Raw genomic sequence first — 17785 nt, forward strand, 5'->3', positions numbered from 1 at the left:
TGGCCCGAACCAGTAGAAACCCTGTGTCTCTTGTGTTGTGAGTTCATTGAGTTCGTCCGCGAGATCTTAGCAAGCTAGGGCGTGGATCAGGAGGGGGAAAGAACTTCGTGCGCACCCCAGAGTTCGAACCTCAAGGGTTTTGCCGGAACCCGTGATCCGACAGCTCAGGTCCGTCCCAGTGGCATGTATCGTTCTTACATCTATCCTGAGCTAACTTGTCCCCTTACATAATTTATCTATGGCTATCACCTTCATATCCGGTACATCGATACCCCCCCCCCCGCGACCACCCTCATTGCCACTGGAGCCGCGCGCCGGTTGTTTTCCCTTAGGATTCCTCCCATGAGTAGGCTCGGCACGGCGACTGTTCTCGGGTCCATCCCTGCAGCGTCGATAAACCCAATGATTGAGCTCTGTCTGGCGGGCCGCCCCGTTCACGTCACCTCCTGGGGTCGTTGGTGTCTGGCCTTCTCATGGGATCGCCTCAGGAAATTCGTCCGGCGCAGGTTACCTAACCATCTCGCAGGATCACTAAAGCTATCACTACTAGGAAAAGGCCTACTAGTGGCGCACCAGTTTTGCCTACTAATGGCGCACTACTGGTGCGCCACTAGTACCACGCCACTAGTATTTTTTTACTAATGGCGCACCACTGGTGCGCCATTAGTATCTGGTATACTAATGGCGCACCACTGGTGCGCCATTAGTATAGGCCACGGTGCGCCATTAGTATTTTTGAATTTTGAAGGCGGGAAAATAGTAGTGGCGCACCGTCTAACCCCCACCGTGCGCCATTGCTATTTTTGAATTTTGAATTTGGATCTGCATCGCGATTTTTTTGCCCTTTTTTGCTCTTTTTTTTGCTTGTTTTTTTTTCAAATTTTGTTCTTGTTTTTGGATCTTGTACGTTCTTTTGCCGGAGAGGAGTTCGCCGGAGAGGAGGGCCGAGGTCATCGGAGAGGCGCTCGCCTACATCGCCGGAGAGGAGGAGGAGGTAGCCGGAGAGGAGTTCACCGGAGCATCGGAGAGGAGGAAGGAGAAACCATGAGGGGAGGGGAGGAGAGGAGGGAGGAGGAGCTCACCAGAGAGGTGGGAGGAGGAGCTCACCGGAGAGGAGGGAGGGAGGAGCTCACCGGAGAGGAGGGAGGAGGAGCTCACCGGAAAGGGGGGAGGAGAAACCGTGAGGGGAGGGGAGGAGAGGAGCGAGGAGGAGGTCGTCGGAGAGGAGGAGGAGGAGGTCGCCGGAGAGGAGGTCGCCGGAGAGGAGGTCGCCGGAGAGGAGGAGGGTAGTATGGTGGAGGAGAGAAGGGGAGATGGAGTGGAGGAGAGGAGGAGATGGAGTGGAGGAGAGGTGGAGTGGAGGAGAAGAATGAAGAGGTAAGGAGGAGAGGACCACGCCCAGCCATATATACGGCATAGTAATGGCGCACCGTGGGCAGGTGCGCCATTACTAACTTTTTTTAATTTTTTTGATTTATTTTGAATTTTGAAGGCGGGAAGATAGTAATGGCGCACCATTGGCAGGTGCGCCATTAGTAAGTTTGATTTTTTTTGAATTTTTTTGCCTCTCCAGATCTTAAAAGCCCCGTATCTTTTTTTCTGTTAGGTTTTTGAGGATTTTGAAAATGTTAAATTCTGATGTATCTTTTCGAGTAGATGATTTTTCATATAAAAAACTTTTTCATCCGAGTTCATATGCAAAAGTTATGCCTATTTTACAAATTCTCGAGAGATTTTGCAAAAAATTCGAAAATTCATGTTTGTAAATTTTGCTAACAACTAGACCACATATCACATGAGAATCTTATTTTTTTTTTATTTTTTTTGACATTTCTATCATTTTCTTTTATTTTTTTAAACTGAAAAGGCGGTCCACGGGGGGGGGGGGGGGGCATTCGGGGGAATGTTTGGGCCAAATTACTAATGGCGCACCGTGGGAGTCGTGCGCCATTACTAGTTCAACTAGTAATGGCGCACCACTCCCACGGTGCGCCATTAGTAGTTTAAAAAATAAAATAAAAAAATTTGAAAAAAATTTGAAACATAATTACTAATGGCGTACTGTGGGTGTGGTGCGCCATTACTAGTTTAACTAGTAATGGCACACTATCCCCTGGTGCGCCATTACTAGTTTTGAAAAAAAAATTACTAATGGCGCACTGTGCATGTGGTGCGCTATAGCTGTTTTTGTAGTAGTGTATCAAGAACCAAGACCACGCGCGACCCGCCTTGAGGTAGGGCCTTGTGAGTCCAACGCCGGCTCACTGATAACCCACAAGTGTAGGGGATCAATTGTAGCCTCTTTCGATAAGTAAGAGTGTCGAACCCAACGAGGAGCTAAAGGTAGAACAAATATTCCCTCAAGTTCTATCGACCACCGATACAACTCTACGCACGCTTAACGTTCGCTGTACCTAGAACAAGTATGAAACTAGAAGTACTTTGTAGGTGTTTTTGGATAGGTTTGCGAGAAAATAAAGAGCACGTAAATAAAAAGTAGGGGCTGTTTAGATAAAGACACAATAAAGTTAGTATAGCGAGTGTGGAAAAATGGTGGTAGGAGTTGCGAAATTGTCCCTAAGCAATTGACTACTTTACTAGACCGATAGCAAGTTTTATGTGGGAGAGGCCACTGCTAGCATGTCATACCTGACTTGGAATTCTATGCACTTATGATTGGAAATATTAGCAAGCATCCGCAACTACTAACGTTCATTAAGGTAAAACCCAACCATAGCATTAAGATATATTGGTCCCCCTTCAATCCTGTATGCATCAATTTCTATGCTAGGTTGAAGCTTCTGTCACTCTTGCCCTCCAATACATAGTCCTATCAACATACAACTAACCCTATGGTGTGATCCGTGCGCGCGCTCATATGATGGGCACCAAAGGACAACAACATAACCACAAGCAAATTAAATCAATCATAGCAAATCATCAACCACCGATAGGACAACGAAAATCTACTCAGACATCATAGGATGGCAACACATCAATGGATAATAATATGAAGCATAAAGCACCATGTTCAATTAGAGGGTATAGCGGGTTGGGGGAGAGTGGACCGTTGTAGATAGCGGGGGGAGGGTGATGGAGATGTTGGTGAACATGGGGGAGGTGTTGGTGAAGATCGCGGTGATGATGATGGTGGCCACGGCAGCGTTCCGGCTCCACCAGAAGAGAAGGGGAGAGGGGGCCCCTTCTTCTTCTTCTTCCTTGACCTCCTCCCTAGATGGGAGAAGGGTTTCCCCTCTGGTCCTTGGCCTCCATGGCATGGGAGGGGCGAAAGCCCCTCCGATATTGGATCTATCTTTCTGTCTCTCTCTGTTTCTGCGTGTTAGATTCTGGCCCTTCATCGTTTCTTAAATTCCCGGAGATCCGTAACTCCGATTGGGCTGATTTTTGGACACGATCTCTATCCGGAAATTAGCTTTCTTGTGGCGAAGAAGGGTTCCAACCGCCTTACGGGGGCCCACGAGGGTCAGGGGTGCGCCCAGGGGGTGGCGCGTGCCCCCCTGCCTCGTGCCTCCCTCGGGCACCGTCTCGCGTGGATTTTCCTTCCCATATTCTCCGAATATTCCAAAAATAATCTCTGTCCGTTTTTATCCCGTTTGGACTCCGTTTGATATGGATATTCTGCGAAAGAAAAACATGCAACAAACAAGAACTGGCACTGGGCACTGGATCGATATGTTAGTCCCAAAAATAGTATAAAAAGTTGCCAAAAAGTATATGAAAGTTGTAGAATATTGGGATGGAACAATCAAAAATTATAGATACGACGGAGACATATCAGCATCCCCATGCTTAATTCCTGCTCGTCCTCGAGTACGTAAATGATAAAAAAGATAATTTTTGATGTGGAATGCTACCTAGCATAATCTTGATCTTGTATCTAATCATGGCATGAATATTAAGACACGAGTGATTCAAAGCGAAAGTCTATCATTTAACATAAAAACAATAATACTTCAAGCCTACTAATAAAGCAATCATGTCTTTTCAAAATAACAAGGCCAAAGAAAGTTATCCCTACAAAATCATATAGTCTGGCTATGCTCCATCTTCACCACACAAAATATTCAAATCATGCACAACCCCGATGACAAGCCGAGCAATTGCATCATACTTTTTAACGCGCTTCAGTCTTTTCAACCCTCACGCAATACATGAGCGCAAGCCATGGATATAGCACTATGGGTGGAATAGAATATGATGATGGGGGTTATGTGGAGAAGACAAGAAAGGAGAAATTCTCACATCGACGCGGCTAGTCAATGGGCTATGGAGATGTGCATCAATTGATGTCAATGTGAGGAGTATGGATTGCCATGCAATGGATGCACTAAGAGCTATAAGTATATGAAAGCTCAAACTGAAACTAAATGTGTGTGCATCCAACTTGCTTGGTATGAAGACCTAGGGCATTTGAGGAAGCCCATCGTTGGAATATACAAGCCAAGTTCTATAATGAAAATTCCCACTAGTATATGAAAGTGATAACTCAAGAGACTCTCTATATGAACAACATGGTGCTACTTTGAAGCACAAGTGTGGTAAAAGGATAGTAACATTGCCCCTTCTCCCTTTTTCTCTCATTTTTTTCCTTTTTTTGGGCCTTCTCTTTTTTATTGGCCTTTCTCTTTTTTTTCGTCCGGAGTCTCATCCCGACTTGTGGGGGAATCATAGTCTCCATCATCCTTTCCTCACTGGGGCGATGCTCTAATAATGATGATCATCACACTTTTATTTACTTACAACTCAATATTACAACTCGATACTAGAACAAAGATATGACTCTATATGAATACCTGCGGCGGTGTACCAGGATGTGCAATGATCTAGCGTAGCAATGACATCAAAAAATGGACAAGCCATGAAAACATCATGCCAGCTATCTTACGATCATGCAAAGCAATATGACGATAAATGCTTAAGTCATGTATATGATGATGATGGAAGTTGCATGGCACTATATCTCGGAATGGCTATGCAAATGCCATAATAGGTAGGTATGGTGGCTGTTTTGAGGAAGATATAAGGAGGTTTATGTGTGATAGAGCGTATCATATCGGAGTTTGGATGCACCAGCGAAGTTTGCACCAACTCTCGAGGTGAGAAAGGGCAATGCACGGTACTAAAGAGGCTAGCAATGATGGAAGGGTGAGAGTGCGTATAATCCATGGACTCACATTAGTCATAAAGAACTCATATACTTATTGCAAAAATTTATTAGCCCTCGAAGCAAAGTACTACTACGGATGCCCCTAGGGGTATAGATTGGTAGGAAAAGACCATCGCTCGTCCCCGACCGCCACTCATAAGGAAGACAATCAATAAATACCTCATGCTCCGACTTTGTTACATAACGGTTCACCATACGTGCATGCTACGGGAATCACAAACCTCAACACAAGTATTTCTACTAATCCACAACTACCCACTAGCATGACTCTAATATCACCATCTTTATATCGCAAAACTATTGCAAGGAATCAAACATATCATATTTAATGATCTATAAGTTTTATGTGGGATTTTATGACTAACCATGTGAATGACCAATTCCTGTCATCTCTCTAAATAGATATAAGTGAAGCAAGAGAGTTTAATTCTTTCTACAAAAGGTATGCCCACGCTCTAACAAATATAAGTGAAGCAAAAGAGCATTCTACAAATGGCGGTTTTCTATGTAAAGAGAAACAGGCAATCCAAACTTCAAATGATATAAGTGAAGCATATGAAGCATTCTATAAAGCCATACTCAAAAGATGTAAGTGAAGTGCAATGAGCATTCTAGAAATCAACCAAGGACTATCTCATACCAGCATGGTTCGTAAAAGAAAAATGAAAACTAAATGCAAAAGACGCTCCAAGATTTGCACATATTACATGAATGAAACAAATCCAAAAACATACCGATACTTGTTGAAGAAAGAGGGGATGCCTTCCGGGGCATCCCCAAGCTTAGACGCTTGAGTCTCCTTGAATATTTCCTTGGGGTGCCTTGGGCATCCCCAAGCTTGAGCTCTTGCCTCTCTTCCTTCTTCTCACATCGAGCCCTTCTCGATCATCGAACACTTCATCCACACAAAACTTCAACAGACGGTAAGATCCGTTAGTATAATAAAGCAAATCACTACTCTAAGTATTGTTGAAAACCAATTCATATTTTGTTTTTGCATTGTGTCTACTGTAGTATAACTTTTTTATGGCTTAATCCACTGATATAAATCGATAGTTTCATCAAAACAAGCAAACTATGCATCAAAAACAGAATCTGTCTAAAACAGAACAGTCTGTAACAATCTGAACATTCAACATACTTTTGATACTTGAAAACTTCTGCCAAAATTAGTAAAAATACAAAATTTGTATAGAAAGACAGTGCAAACAGAATCAGAACCATTTGACGTTCCAGTAAAAAAATTAAAAATCGTGCACTACAGCCAAAGTTTCTGTTCTGCACCGTACAAACCAACAAGCATTGTAAACATCCTAAAGGCAAACCTTCGCACATTATTTTTCTAATACAATGGAATTGTACAAGGGGATAATTATTTTTATTGAAAATTTTCTGTAATCAAGATTCACAAAGTTTCCGTGAGCATGAACAAAGTTCAAGGTGCTCCCCCACTTCAACCATGCTTGTCTCTCTCACTTTCACTTTCCTTTTTGAAAAAGTTATGGGTTCCCCTCTTTATTTATTTTTGTTTTTAAACTTTATTAAAGCACTCAACAGAAATAAATTACTCTCTAAAACTTCCGGGTTGTCTCCCTGGCAGCGCTTTCTTTAAAGCCATTAAGCTAGGCATATAGTGCTCAAGTAATGGATTGCACCCGGATCCCAAGGTATATCAAAGCCAATTTTAATTAACAATGATTTGTAATTTAGTAGTGAGCACAAAGTAACATATATCATGCAACAACGAAGTCTAACTCTCTTCCTATGCATCGGCATGTCATAAAAGAACAATTCATGCACACATAGTAAAGGCCAATGCATAGTATAAACAGTTTCTTGCAATTTTATCTTACTGGAAACATAGAGAGGTGGAGATATAGTTCCTCTCTCATAATAATTGCAAGTAGGAGCAGCAAGCACATGCATATTATATTCATCAAAATCATCATGTGCAACGGTAAAAGGCAACCCATCAATATAATCTTTAATAAGCACAAACTTCTCCGATATAGTGTAGTTTGGAGAATTCAAAAAGATAATAGGACTATCATGTGTGGGTGCAATAGAAACAATTTCATGTTTAACATAAGGAACTATGGCAAGTTCATCTCCATAAGCATAATTCATATTGGCATCTTGGCCACAAGCATAGCAATCATCATCAAAAAGGGATATTTCAAGAGAATCAACGGGATCATAATAGTCATCATAGCAATCATCCTTCGGTAAGCACGAAGGGAAATTAAACAATGTATGAGTTGAAGAGTTACTCTCATTAGAAGGTGGGCACGGGTAGCTAATCCGCTCTTCCTCCTTTTGTTCTTCGCTCTCCTCATCATCTTTTTCATGCAATGAGCTCTCAGTTTCATCAATTTCTTCTTCCATAGACTCCTGCAAAATATTAGTCTCTTCTTGGACAGCGGAGTAGTCCTCAATATATGGTTCAACATAGGCATTAGAAGCATAATTATGATAGCAATAGTGAAGTATGGCAAAAAATTTAGATTTGTAAAGAGTAGCATCATACTTTTCAATCAAAGAAGCAATTTCATAAGCACCCTTAAAAGCAACAAATTCTTCAATTTGTTGAACATCATAGTAATTATAAACACCCTTAGCATATGAAGATACGATTCCATTATCACTAAACTCACATTGATATGGAAGCTGTTTCTTAGGGTTTTTAGAACAACAAGTAAAATCATATATTTCACATAAATTTCAAGCATAGCATTGCAAACGATGAATTTGACCCAGTAAAAGTTTCCCTTTTTCAGATATGTCGTGTCGCACATAACAAGCATGCTCATCTAAAGATTTGCCCTCAACTAAGCTAGTTGGGGTTTCAGCACGAGCACATAGGGATCTAAGATGATCCAAGTAATAAGCTTCAGGAGTGTGATAGATTTTGAGTGGTTCTTCAACCATTGGTTCAGTAGGTACAACTAATTTTTTGGTATTTTGCATTTCCTACCCATAACTAAAGATAGAAAACATATAAGAACAGCAAATAAAAATTACTTAGTGATAAAGAAAACAAGCACCCACGAGAATACTCACCCCACGCTATTGCTCCCCGGCAACGGCGCCAGAAAAAGGTCTTGATAACCCACAAGTGTAGGGGATCAATTGTAGCCTCTTTCGATAAGTAAGAGTGTCGAACCCAACGAGGAGCTAAAGGCAGAACAAATATTCCCTCAAGTTCTGTCGACCACCGATACAACTCTACGCACCCTTAACGTTCGATGTACCTAGAACAAGTATGAAACTAGAAGTACTTTGTAGGTGTTTTTCGATAGGTTTGCGAGAAAATAAAGAGCACGTAAATAAAAAGTAGGGGTTGTTTAGACAATTATTGTGTCGGGGGTTGGCTGCGACATATGCCAAAGGATGGCTTATCATGACGGGAGCGAGTAGAACGTCACCGGTGCCTGGAAGCGGCATGAGGCGTAGACATGCACGCCGGCGCACTTTACCCAGGTTCGGGGCTCTCGAAGGAGATAACGCCCCTAGTGCTGCTCTGCGGGGTCTCCGCATGATCACTAAGGCACTAGTGAGTACAATGGTGCTCCTCGAGCTATTTGCTAGAGGTAGAAGAAGGCAAGGCTTGCTCTCCCCTCCCCCTAGGTGTTGGTCTAATTCTAACAGGTTGGAACCCTTTGCATGGGTGCCCTAGGGGGTTTATATAGGCCTACCCCCAGGGGTACAATGGTAATCCGGCCGGGTGTAGGACCCGGCTGTCAGTCTCTCTGGTCGCCGGCTTCTCCGCCGGCTGCTGGGGCCCACCGCCTGGTGGGCCCTGCCGACTGGTCTGGTACGGAGCCGACAGGCCGCTCCCGTCGCTCGCGGGTCTTGCCGACTGCTGATTACTATAGCCATGATGCTAATGACGCAGGCTTGGTCAGGGGAGCGTGGCTACAGTCCCGCCGTCTGGTGGGAGATCACTGTAGCCACTCCATGTCTTATCTGGTTAATGCTGCATGGGCCCCGAGGGGGGAACGGGCCGCCTGCTAGAATCCGGCCCCCCTTGAGTCCGACTGGTCTGACCTCCGCCGTCTTCCGGGCTCTTGCTGCCTGGTAGGGCCCGCCGCCTGCAGGCCGTACCGACAGGCCGTCGTGGGAGCAGGGCTCCGCCTGCCTGAAGTGAGGTCAGGGGCAGAGTGGCAACAGTGCCGCGCCAGGTGGAGATCTCCGCCCGTACGGAGCACTGTGGCCACGCCTGTCCCTGGATACGGGAGGGATGGGATTCACTGTTGTCTTGCCCCGTCTTATCTTCTTAATGGGGGCGCAGACTTTGAGGGCGCCGTGGGCCGACAGCTAGGAGCTGGCCTATCGATTTGCTGGCCGCTAGCTAGGAGTCGGCATGTCTTGGAGCCGCCTTCCTGAGCATGGCCGTCTTCAGGCAGCCGGCTGTTCCGCCAGCCGGCCCCCAGAAGGCGGCGCTTCATCTTGACGACTTGAGGGGCGCAGCCGGCCCCGATGCCTTGTAAGGTTCTGGGACTCGGGTTGGGCTACCCGTGGCTCATTACTCCGACAGTAGTCCCCGAAACTGGTGAGGAGCCGCGGCCGAGGAGCCGAGGAGCCTCAACAGTTTCCTCCTCTGGGTGCTCTGGATGGAAGCTTCATCCTACTCCTGGCATGCCGCCTGATGGGGAGTCGGCCGCGTCCAGTCGGATCCGTCTGGAATTTCAAACGCAACAACGGGAACTAGGTGGCATACTAGCTAAGCTTCTAGGCCCGCCGCTTGTCGTGGGCGTGCCATGTGGCGCCAGCTAGCCGGGCCAACCTGTCAGCCCACGCGCATGATGGGACGCGACTGCGTGCTGGGCCCGCCACCACCGGGCCTCGGCACGCGAGCGGGTCCGCTGCGGCCGAGCCGGGCAGTTGGGTTTCTCCGCGGAGTTACTGCGCGCAGTAACTCGTGCGGTAAAGTGGGGAACGTGGGGTCGTGGGCACAGTTAATCCCACGATCCCACGCCCGCCCCCTCGGCTTCATAGCCCGCAGGCTATAAGTAGGGGAAGGAAAGGGAGCGGCAAAGCACGCGCGCCCCTCCACCCCATTTTCCCTCCTCCTTCTTCCTCTCGCCGCAGCGCCCCCGAGCTCCACCGGAGTGCCACCGCTGCTCATCTCCGAGCCCTCTTGGCCCCACCCCAATCTCAGCTCTCCTGCCGTGCCATTCTTTTCGTCGAGCCCTCCATGGCGCGCGAGCATGGAGGGGATTGGGACGGGTCGAACGTCCACGAAGACCACATCGCTTTCCTCCGCGACACACGGCGTCTCCCGGCGCGGGCTACGTGAAGGCGCGCGTGCCGCCGAAGGGAGAGATCTCGCCGGCGCCGGGGGAGGGCGAGCGGGTCATCTTCCGCTCGCACTTCATCCGCGGCTTCGGCCTGCCGGCGAGCGGCTTCCTCCGCTCGTTCCTCGAGTTCTATCACCTCCATCCTCATCACCTCACGCCTAACATGGTGATGCTCCTGGCCGCCTTCATCACAATGTGCGAAGGCTATCTCGGCATCCTCCCCACCATCGAGTTGTGGGGAGCATTCTTCTACACCAATCTGGGCACCTCCGTCCGGGAGGTGGCTGCCGAGTGCGGTGCTTTCATCACGGTGCGCTGGCCGTCTTCGAAGAACGCCTTCCCCACCATCAAGCTGCCATAGTCGGCCAAGATGTGGCAGCAATCTTACTTCTACGTGGAGAACGTGGACCTGGCCGTCGACTTCCTCAACCTGCCGACTTATGTAGCCGGCCCGCCGGCTGAGCCTCGGGCCAGCTGGGGCTACAAGCCGAAGCCGGTGTCGGCAGACGGCGCTGCCGCCATCCAACGATTCTCGGAGCTGACCAAGATCGAGGTCCTCAAGGCGACCGACTTGTTGGTTGCCTTCGTCGCGCGCCGGGTTCTCCCGCTCCAAGGTCGGCCTCGCCTCATCAGCCGGATGAGCGGGCATCGTGACCCATGCCGACTGAGCACCAAGGAGATGCCGGCTGCCGAGGTGGCCAACTTGGTGAACGAAATCTCCGGCTTCAAGCTGGAGGGGTCTTGGCAGTTCTGCAAGCCGCCGTATTCTCGCGCGGACCCGCCACCCATCGTAAGTCTTTCGGTCTCTCCTTTCTTTAATACTTCATCTTGATTCCGTCTGGTGGTCTTGAGTAGTCGAACTTTGGGATGCAGATATACATGTCTCCGGTGACGGCTGGGTGGTGACTACGCACCGGACCGGGCCGTGAGCGACGTGGATGACCCCGACTTGGGGGCAGCCACCTTGGAGGACACCGTAACAGGTGGCGTCTATGGAGCCGGTGGCTCCGAGGAAGGTGGCATCAAGACCTGGCCCGATGACGACGCTGAGGAAGACGAGCCGCGCCCTTCACGAGGCGCGGGCAAGGCGGACGCGGGCCCCTCTGCCGAGCCGACTGCTCGAGGTGGCATGCTGCCGGAAGCGAAAACAGGGCGCCGTCTTGTTTGGCAGCGTGCCGAAGAAGGCCAAGAACCCGACTGTCGCGACCCGGAAGAAGGAGGCCGCCACGAAGGCGGCCAAATTTCAGAAAATCCCGAATGTGCCTCCCATGGTGTCAGCGTAAGTATCTTTTGTCGCACTTTCCTTTTTCCTTGTTGATCCTCTCTTAATTTCCTTTGCTTTATTTTCTTGACTTAGGGCCCCACTCTCTCTAGAGAAGTCGGCCACCGCCTCCATCGTTGGGTCGACGGAGACTCTTCCACCACCAGGCGAATCAATCCGGCCGCCGACCTCCGGGAGGCGACAGAGCGAAACGCGCGGGAGACACGCGAGGAGCAGGAGGCCACCCGCATGGAGAAGGCGGAGGCGGACAAAGCGTAGGCCGCCGCTTTGAAGAAGCTGGCAGAGGCCGAGGCTGCCGCCGCGGCGAAGAAGCAAGCCGAGGAAGCCGCGCGCCGCCAGTCGGCGATATTCGTCACCCCCCTGAACTCCACGCCGCCACTACCAGAATTCGTGGCGCCGACTGGGGGAGCCGGCGACGAGCACCCGATCATGGAGAGGGACGGCGGCGATGTCGTCATGCCGGACATAATCGTGCGCCGGCCGCCGCCTTCTGAGGAGGCGCGAGACAAGCAGCCGCCTGACCCACCGGCGCCACCAGCCGGAGACGAGATGGCCACGGACCCAACTCCTGAGGTCCGCACCCCGACGCATCACCGGCTTGCAAAGGCGGCTTCGGCACCACGCCCGCAGGAGACCGCCGCCGCGAGCTCTTCAATCCCGGACGCCGAGGCGACCAGCGCTGCGCCCACTGGGTGGGTGCGGGGAGGCGGGACGAACCGTTTGAACACGACGATCCTAGACGTCCAAACCAAGCTTCAGGCCGAGGCCGACGCTCTTAAGCGTTGCAACATTGCATTCTTGGAGTCGCGAGCAGCCGTCCGGGTATACCTCTTGCTTTTTGACTTTTATTCTTCTCCGTGGGGGCACGCCAGCGCACCCACTGGGTGTAGTCCCCGAGTTTCGGGCCGGCTGCTGAGCAGGCGGCTCTGAACTTTAATTGGCAAGCTCCGAGTACTAACATTATCTGATATCTTCATTCCAGGATTATCACAACCTCCGTGCGACCGTCTTCAACTCCAAGGTCCAGGAGCTAACTCAACGGACCACCGACTTGTCGGAAAGCCGGAGTAAGTCTTTGCTTCTTTCTCTGCGGGCGGGGGTGGGGGGGAGCGCTGGCGCACCCGCGGGCTGTAGTCCCCGAGATTTGGGCCGACTACTGAATAGTCGGGCCGGATCTCCCTGGCGATTGTCCTTCTATCATTGATATTGAGGACTTCTTTCTCTGCGGGGGCGTGCTGGCGCACCCGCGGGCTGTAGTCCCCGAGATTTGGGCCGACTTCTGAGCAGTCGGGCCGGATCTTCCCGGCAACTATATCTCTCTTTGCTGATTGTTGATGTCCTTTCCTTTTTCTACTTTTGCAGAGGCCAACGCCGCCCTGCAGCAGCAGCTGGGCGAAGCCAACACCGCGCTTCGTGCCGAGGAGGCAGAGTGTAGCAAGCTGGCCGAAGAGCGTGACCGACTGGTCACGCAACTGGCGGAGCAGGCGGAGCTTCTTAAGAAGACCCAGAAGGAGGCGGAGGACAAGGAGGTCAGCCTCCTTGCTGAGTTTGAGGCCAAGCGCTCCGCCTAGAACGACAAGGATGCAATGCTGACTGCCGGCTTCGGCGATATTGAAGACATGGTTGACGGTGAGCTTCCTTCTTTATTCTTTCTTCGAGCCGCCGGCTTCTGATCAGGCCGGTTTCTTGTTTCTAATTTCGGCTTTTTGGCTCTCTGTTTGAGCAGACTTCTTCCCCGGTCACTCCGGCGTTGCCAATCAGGCCATCGAGGACGATTGCGAAGGGCGGAGTGCAGCAGGCATGGAGATCGCTGCTGACGCCCCCGGAGCCTTAGCGAGCAGTTTCTCAGCATCCAAGCCCGCCTTCGGCCGGCTCATCGGATGCTGCGCCGACTTCAGCGTGTCGGCGCTCAGGCGATCGCCGCCCTCTGGCCAGACATGCCGGCTCCACGCACGCCCAGCCGGACCGCTGACTGGCTGGAGGTAGCGGCCGGCGGTCTTGAGGCCTGGAAGGGCTCCTCGGCCCGAGCTGGAGCGTGCCAGGCCTTGCAGTTTGTCAAGGCGTGGTACCCTGGGCTAAATCTAGCCTAGTTGACCATGTTTCGGCAGGAGGCCCAGGAGGAGCTAGTGGCAGTGGAGGATGACCTTGTCAAGCGCGCGGCGGCAATCGCCGAGTACACCAACACCAACATCTTCATCCCAAAGCGGGCCGAGAACGGCCCCGAGGCGCCACCAGAATGGTTCGGGCTGAACCCGGAGGACGGCGAGGACTCGGCCGAGGTGATCGACTCCAGCTGCGAGGAAGAAGACGAGGAGGAGAAGGAAGGCGAAGAGGAGGCGCCAGAGGTTGGAGCATGCGGCCAGCCTCAGCTCGACTGCGCCTCCATCAACGAGCCGCGCCCGAGCGAGCCGGCTCCTACTGAAGGCGAACAAGCGGAGACTGACCAGCCGGCCGCTCCACCAACCGGCACCACAGACTCCTCCACTCCACCGAAGCCGTCTGCTGCTCCCTAGGCCGCCAGTTTATCTTTGTTTTTACCTGTCTATCAGTCTCGACAAACTTTGTTAATTCCGCACAATTCCACCCGCGGAGTGTATATCAAACTTCTGTTGAATGTCGGCCAAGGGCCTTTTGATGTGTAAATATATTTGTCGAGTTCTATGTTTCCTTGCTTTCTGCTCTTTTGGCTTCTTTCCTTTATCTCCTTCCCTTGGTTGCCATCTTGCCAGCCAAACAGCCGCTCTGCAGACTGTGGCTGGGTCAAGTACTTAGCCACTTTCGGGGAGGCAAGTACTTAGCCGGTTAGAGTTTTCTAGCAAGTTAAGTAGAAACCGGCCGGCCGGCTGCTCAGCAGCTGGTCGGCGAAGTGGGAAGTCGGCTTGGATTATGTGCATGCTTTGGGTCCTTAGCCATTGTTCATGCAGACACCCTTTCTGCCTTAACTCGTGCCGGCCGAATAGTCACTCTGCGAGCTGCGGCCTCTGGCAGGAGAAAGCTTGAGTGCCAACACATTACTTGTCCGGCTGCAGGAAGCATTACATAGTACAAGGCGGCGAGTCCCCGGGTCGACTGGTCGAACCCGGTGCCAGACGGACAAATGAAATAACACGATGACAGGCGTGATACTTATCATATAGATAAAAGAGGGCAGTCCCCGAGATCTTCTCGGGGGACCCGGAGTCTTCGTACTTAATACAAAAGTTGGCGTGGTACATACTGCATCAACTGTAAAACCTTCGAAGGAGGTTTGCATTCCATGGCCGCTCCGTCTCCTTGCCGGAGTCATCTCTTTTGTTTGCTCGAGGCTTCTGAGCGTCGATGAGGTAGTAGGAGTCGTTGCCCAACACCTTGCTGATGATGAAGGGGCCTTCCCATGGTGTCGAGAGCTTGTGCTGGCCGGCTGTTCGCTGGATCAGTCGGAGCACAAGGTCTCCCTCTTGGAAGGATCTTGGCTTGACCTTCCGGTTGTAGTATCGGCGCAGGCTCTGCTGGTAGATGGTGGACCGGCTGAGTGCCAACAGCCGGCCCTCTTCCAGTAGATCGACGCTGTCTTGTCGTGCTTCTTCTGCCTCCTCTTCAGTGTACATGGTGACTCGAGGGGAGTCGAATTATATGTGCGTCGTGATGATGGCTTCGGCACCGTAGACGAGGAAGAAAGGCGTGAAGCCAGTTGACTTGTTCGGAGTTGTGCGCAGGCTCCAGAGGACGGCCGGCAGCTCATCGAGCCAACAGCCGGCCGAACACTCCAGAGGCTCGACCAGTCGGGGCTTGATGCCGGACAAAATGAGGCCGTTTGCTCGCTCCACTTGTCCGTTTCACTGCGGATGGGCAACGGACGCTAAGTCCAGTCAGATGCCCTGTGTCGCGCGGAAACGGGCTGAGGCGCCTTAGGCAAAGTTTGTGCCGTTGCCGGTGATGATGTTGTGTGGTATGCCATACCGGATGGTGATGTCGGAGATGAAAGTCATAGCAGTCGGACCGTTCAATTTCTTAATTGGCTTTGATTCTATCCACTTGGTGAATTTGTCCACCGCGACAAGCAGATGAGTCATGCCGCCGCGCGCCGTCTTGAATGGTCCCACCATGTCTAGGCCCCAGACGGCAAAGGGCCAGGCAATGGGGATAGACTTGTGTGTAGAACCCGGCTGATGTGGTTTGGAGTGGAACTTCTGGCACCCTTTACATTTCTGGACCAAGTCTTTGGCGTCTTGTAAAGCAGTCGGCCAGAAAAAACCGTGGCGGAAAGCTTTGGCCACGAGTGCTCTTGAAGCTGCGTGGTGACCACACTCGCCTTGATGGATATCTTTGAGTATTTCTTGGCCTTGTTCCGACTCTATGCAGCGCTGGTAAACACCAGTGACACTGCGCCTCACAAGTTCTCTGTTGATTATGGTGTATGCTGCTGCCCGGTGTTGCACTTGCCGGGCCGAGATCTCATCAGTCGGCAGCTCTTTGTTCACCAGAAAGTTGAGGATGGGCTGGGCCCGTGAAGGTGCTGCAATTTCTTCGACTGCTAGGACTGCTACTTGCACGAGGGTGGTTGGGCCGGGAGGTGGCGGGTTGGAGTCGGATGCCGCTTGCTGAGTCGATGAAGCCCCCGGGCCGACTGCCGCAGCCCCCGGGCCGGGTTTTGAAGTCCCCTGGCAGGGTGCGGCTGCTGCAGTCTCCGGGTCGCCTGCCGAATTCCCCGTGCCGGCTGCTGGGGTCCTCAAGTCGGATCCGACTGCTTCAGGAGGAGCTGGCACAAAGATGGAATCCGACTCTAGCGATGGCTTGACGGACGGCTTAAGGAGGCGTTGAAGGGCGATGCCGGCTGGTATTGCTTGCCGGGTGGAGCCGATCCGTGCCAAGGCATCAGCTTGCTCGTTGTCGTTTCTTGGCACATGGAGAAACTCGCACCCTTCAAAGTATCCACTGAGTTGCTGTATGAGGAAGCGGTAACTCGCCATGTTTGCATCCTTGGTATACCAATCACCTGACGACTGCTGGACCACCATGTCGGAATCTCCATAACACAGGATCCGGCGAATGCCGAGTTCCTTGGCAAGCCGGAGCCCGTGAATGAGTGCTTCGTATTCAGCAACATTGTTGGAGGCGGCAAAGTGAATTTGCAGCACATATCTGAGCTTTTCGCCTTTGGGAGAGGTGAGGATGATGTCGGCTCCCAAACCGGTGCGCATCTTGGAACCATCAAAGTGCATTCGTCAATGGGTGGAGTCTGGCGCTGGTGGCAAGTACTGGGTTTCGGCCTAGTCGACGAGGAAGTCGGCCAGTGCTTGTGACTTGATGGCGGTGCGAAGCTGGTAGTAGATGGTGTAGGGGGCCAAATCTATGGCATTTGGCCACTCGGCCTGAGGCATCTCGGCTTCCAATGATCTCGGCAAGGGGAGCAGTGCAGACCACAGTGATTGGGTGCTCTTGAAAATATGGCTTCAATTTCTTGGCGGCAAATTGCACGCCATAGCACATCTTCTGGTAGTGGGGGTAGTTTTGCTTGGAGGCGGACAACACTTCAGTAAGGTAATACACCGGCCTCTAGACTGGTAGTGCTTTGCCTTCTTCCTTGCGTTCCACCACTATGACTGTGCTGACCACCCGGCTGGTAGCGGCGATGTAGAGGAGCATGGTCTCCTTAGGAGTCAGAGCCGCCAGAACAGGCGGAGTGGTTAACATCTTCTTAAGCTGGAGAAAAGCTTCATCCGCCTTGCCATTCCACTTGAAAAAAGTGGTCTTCTTCATGAGCTGGTACAGGGGAAGAGCCTTCTCGCCCAGCCGACGGATGAAACGACTGATGGATGCCAAGCAGCCGGCGAATTTTTGCACGTCCAGCAGTCGGGTGGGTACTTCCATCCTCTCGATAGTGTTGATCTTCATAGGGTTGCACTCTATGCCGCGCTCTGAGACCAGAAAGCCAAGAAGCTGGCCGGCTGGTACTCCAAAGACGCATTTCTCCGGGTTGAGCTTGATCTGAAATCGGTGCAAATTCTCAAAGGTCTCCTTGAGGTCTTCTAGCAG

Source organism: Triticum aestivum, chromosome 3D, assembly GCF_018294505.1.
Source record: "Triticum aestivum cultivar Chinese Spring chromosome 3D, IWGSC CS RefSeq v2.1, whole genome shotgun sequence".
In the NCBI taxonomy this organism is placed as follows: domain Eukaryota; kingdom Viridiplantae; phylum Streptophyta; class Magnoliopsida; order Poales; family Poaceae; genus Triticum; species Triticum aestivum.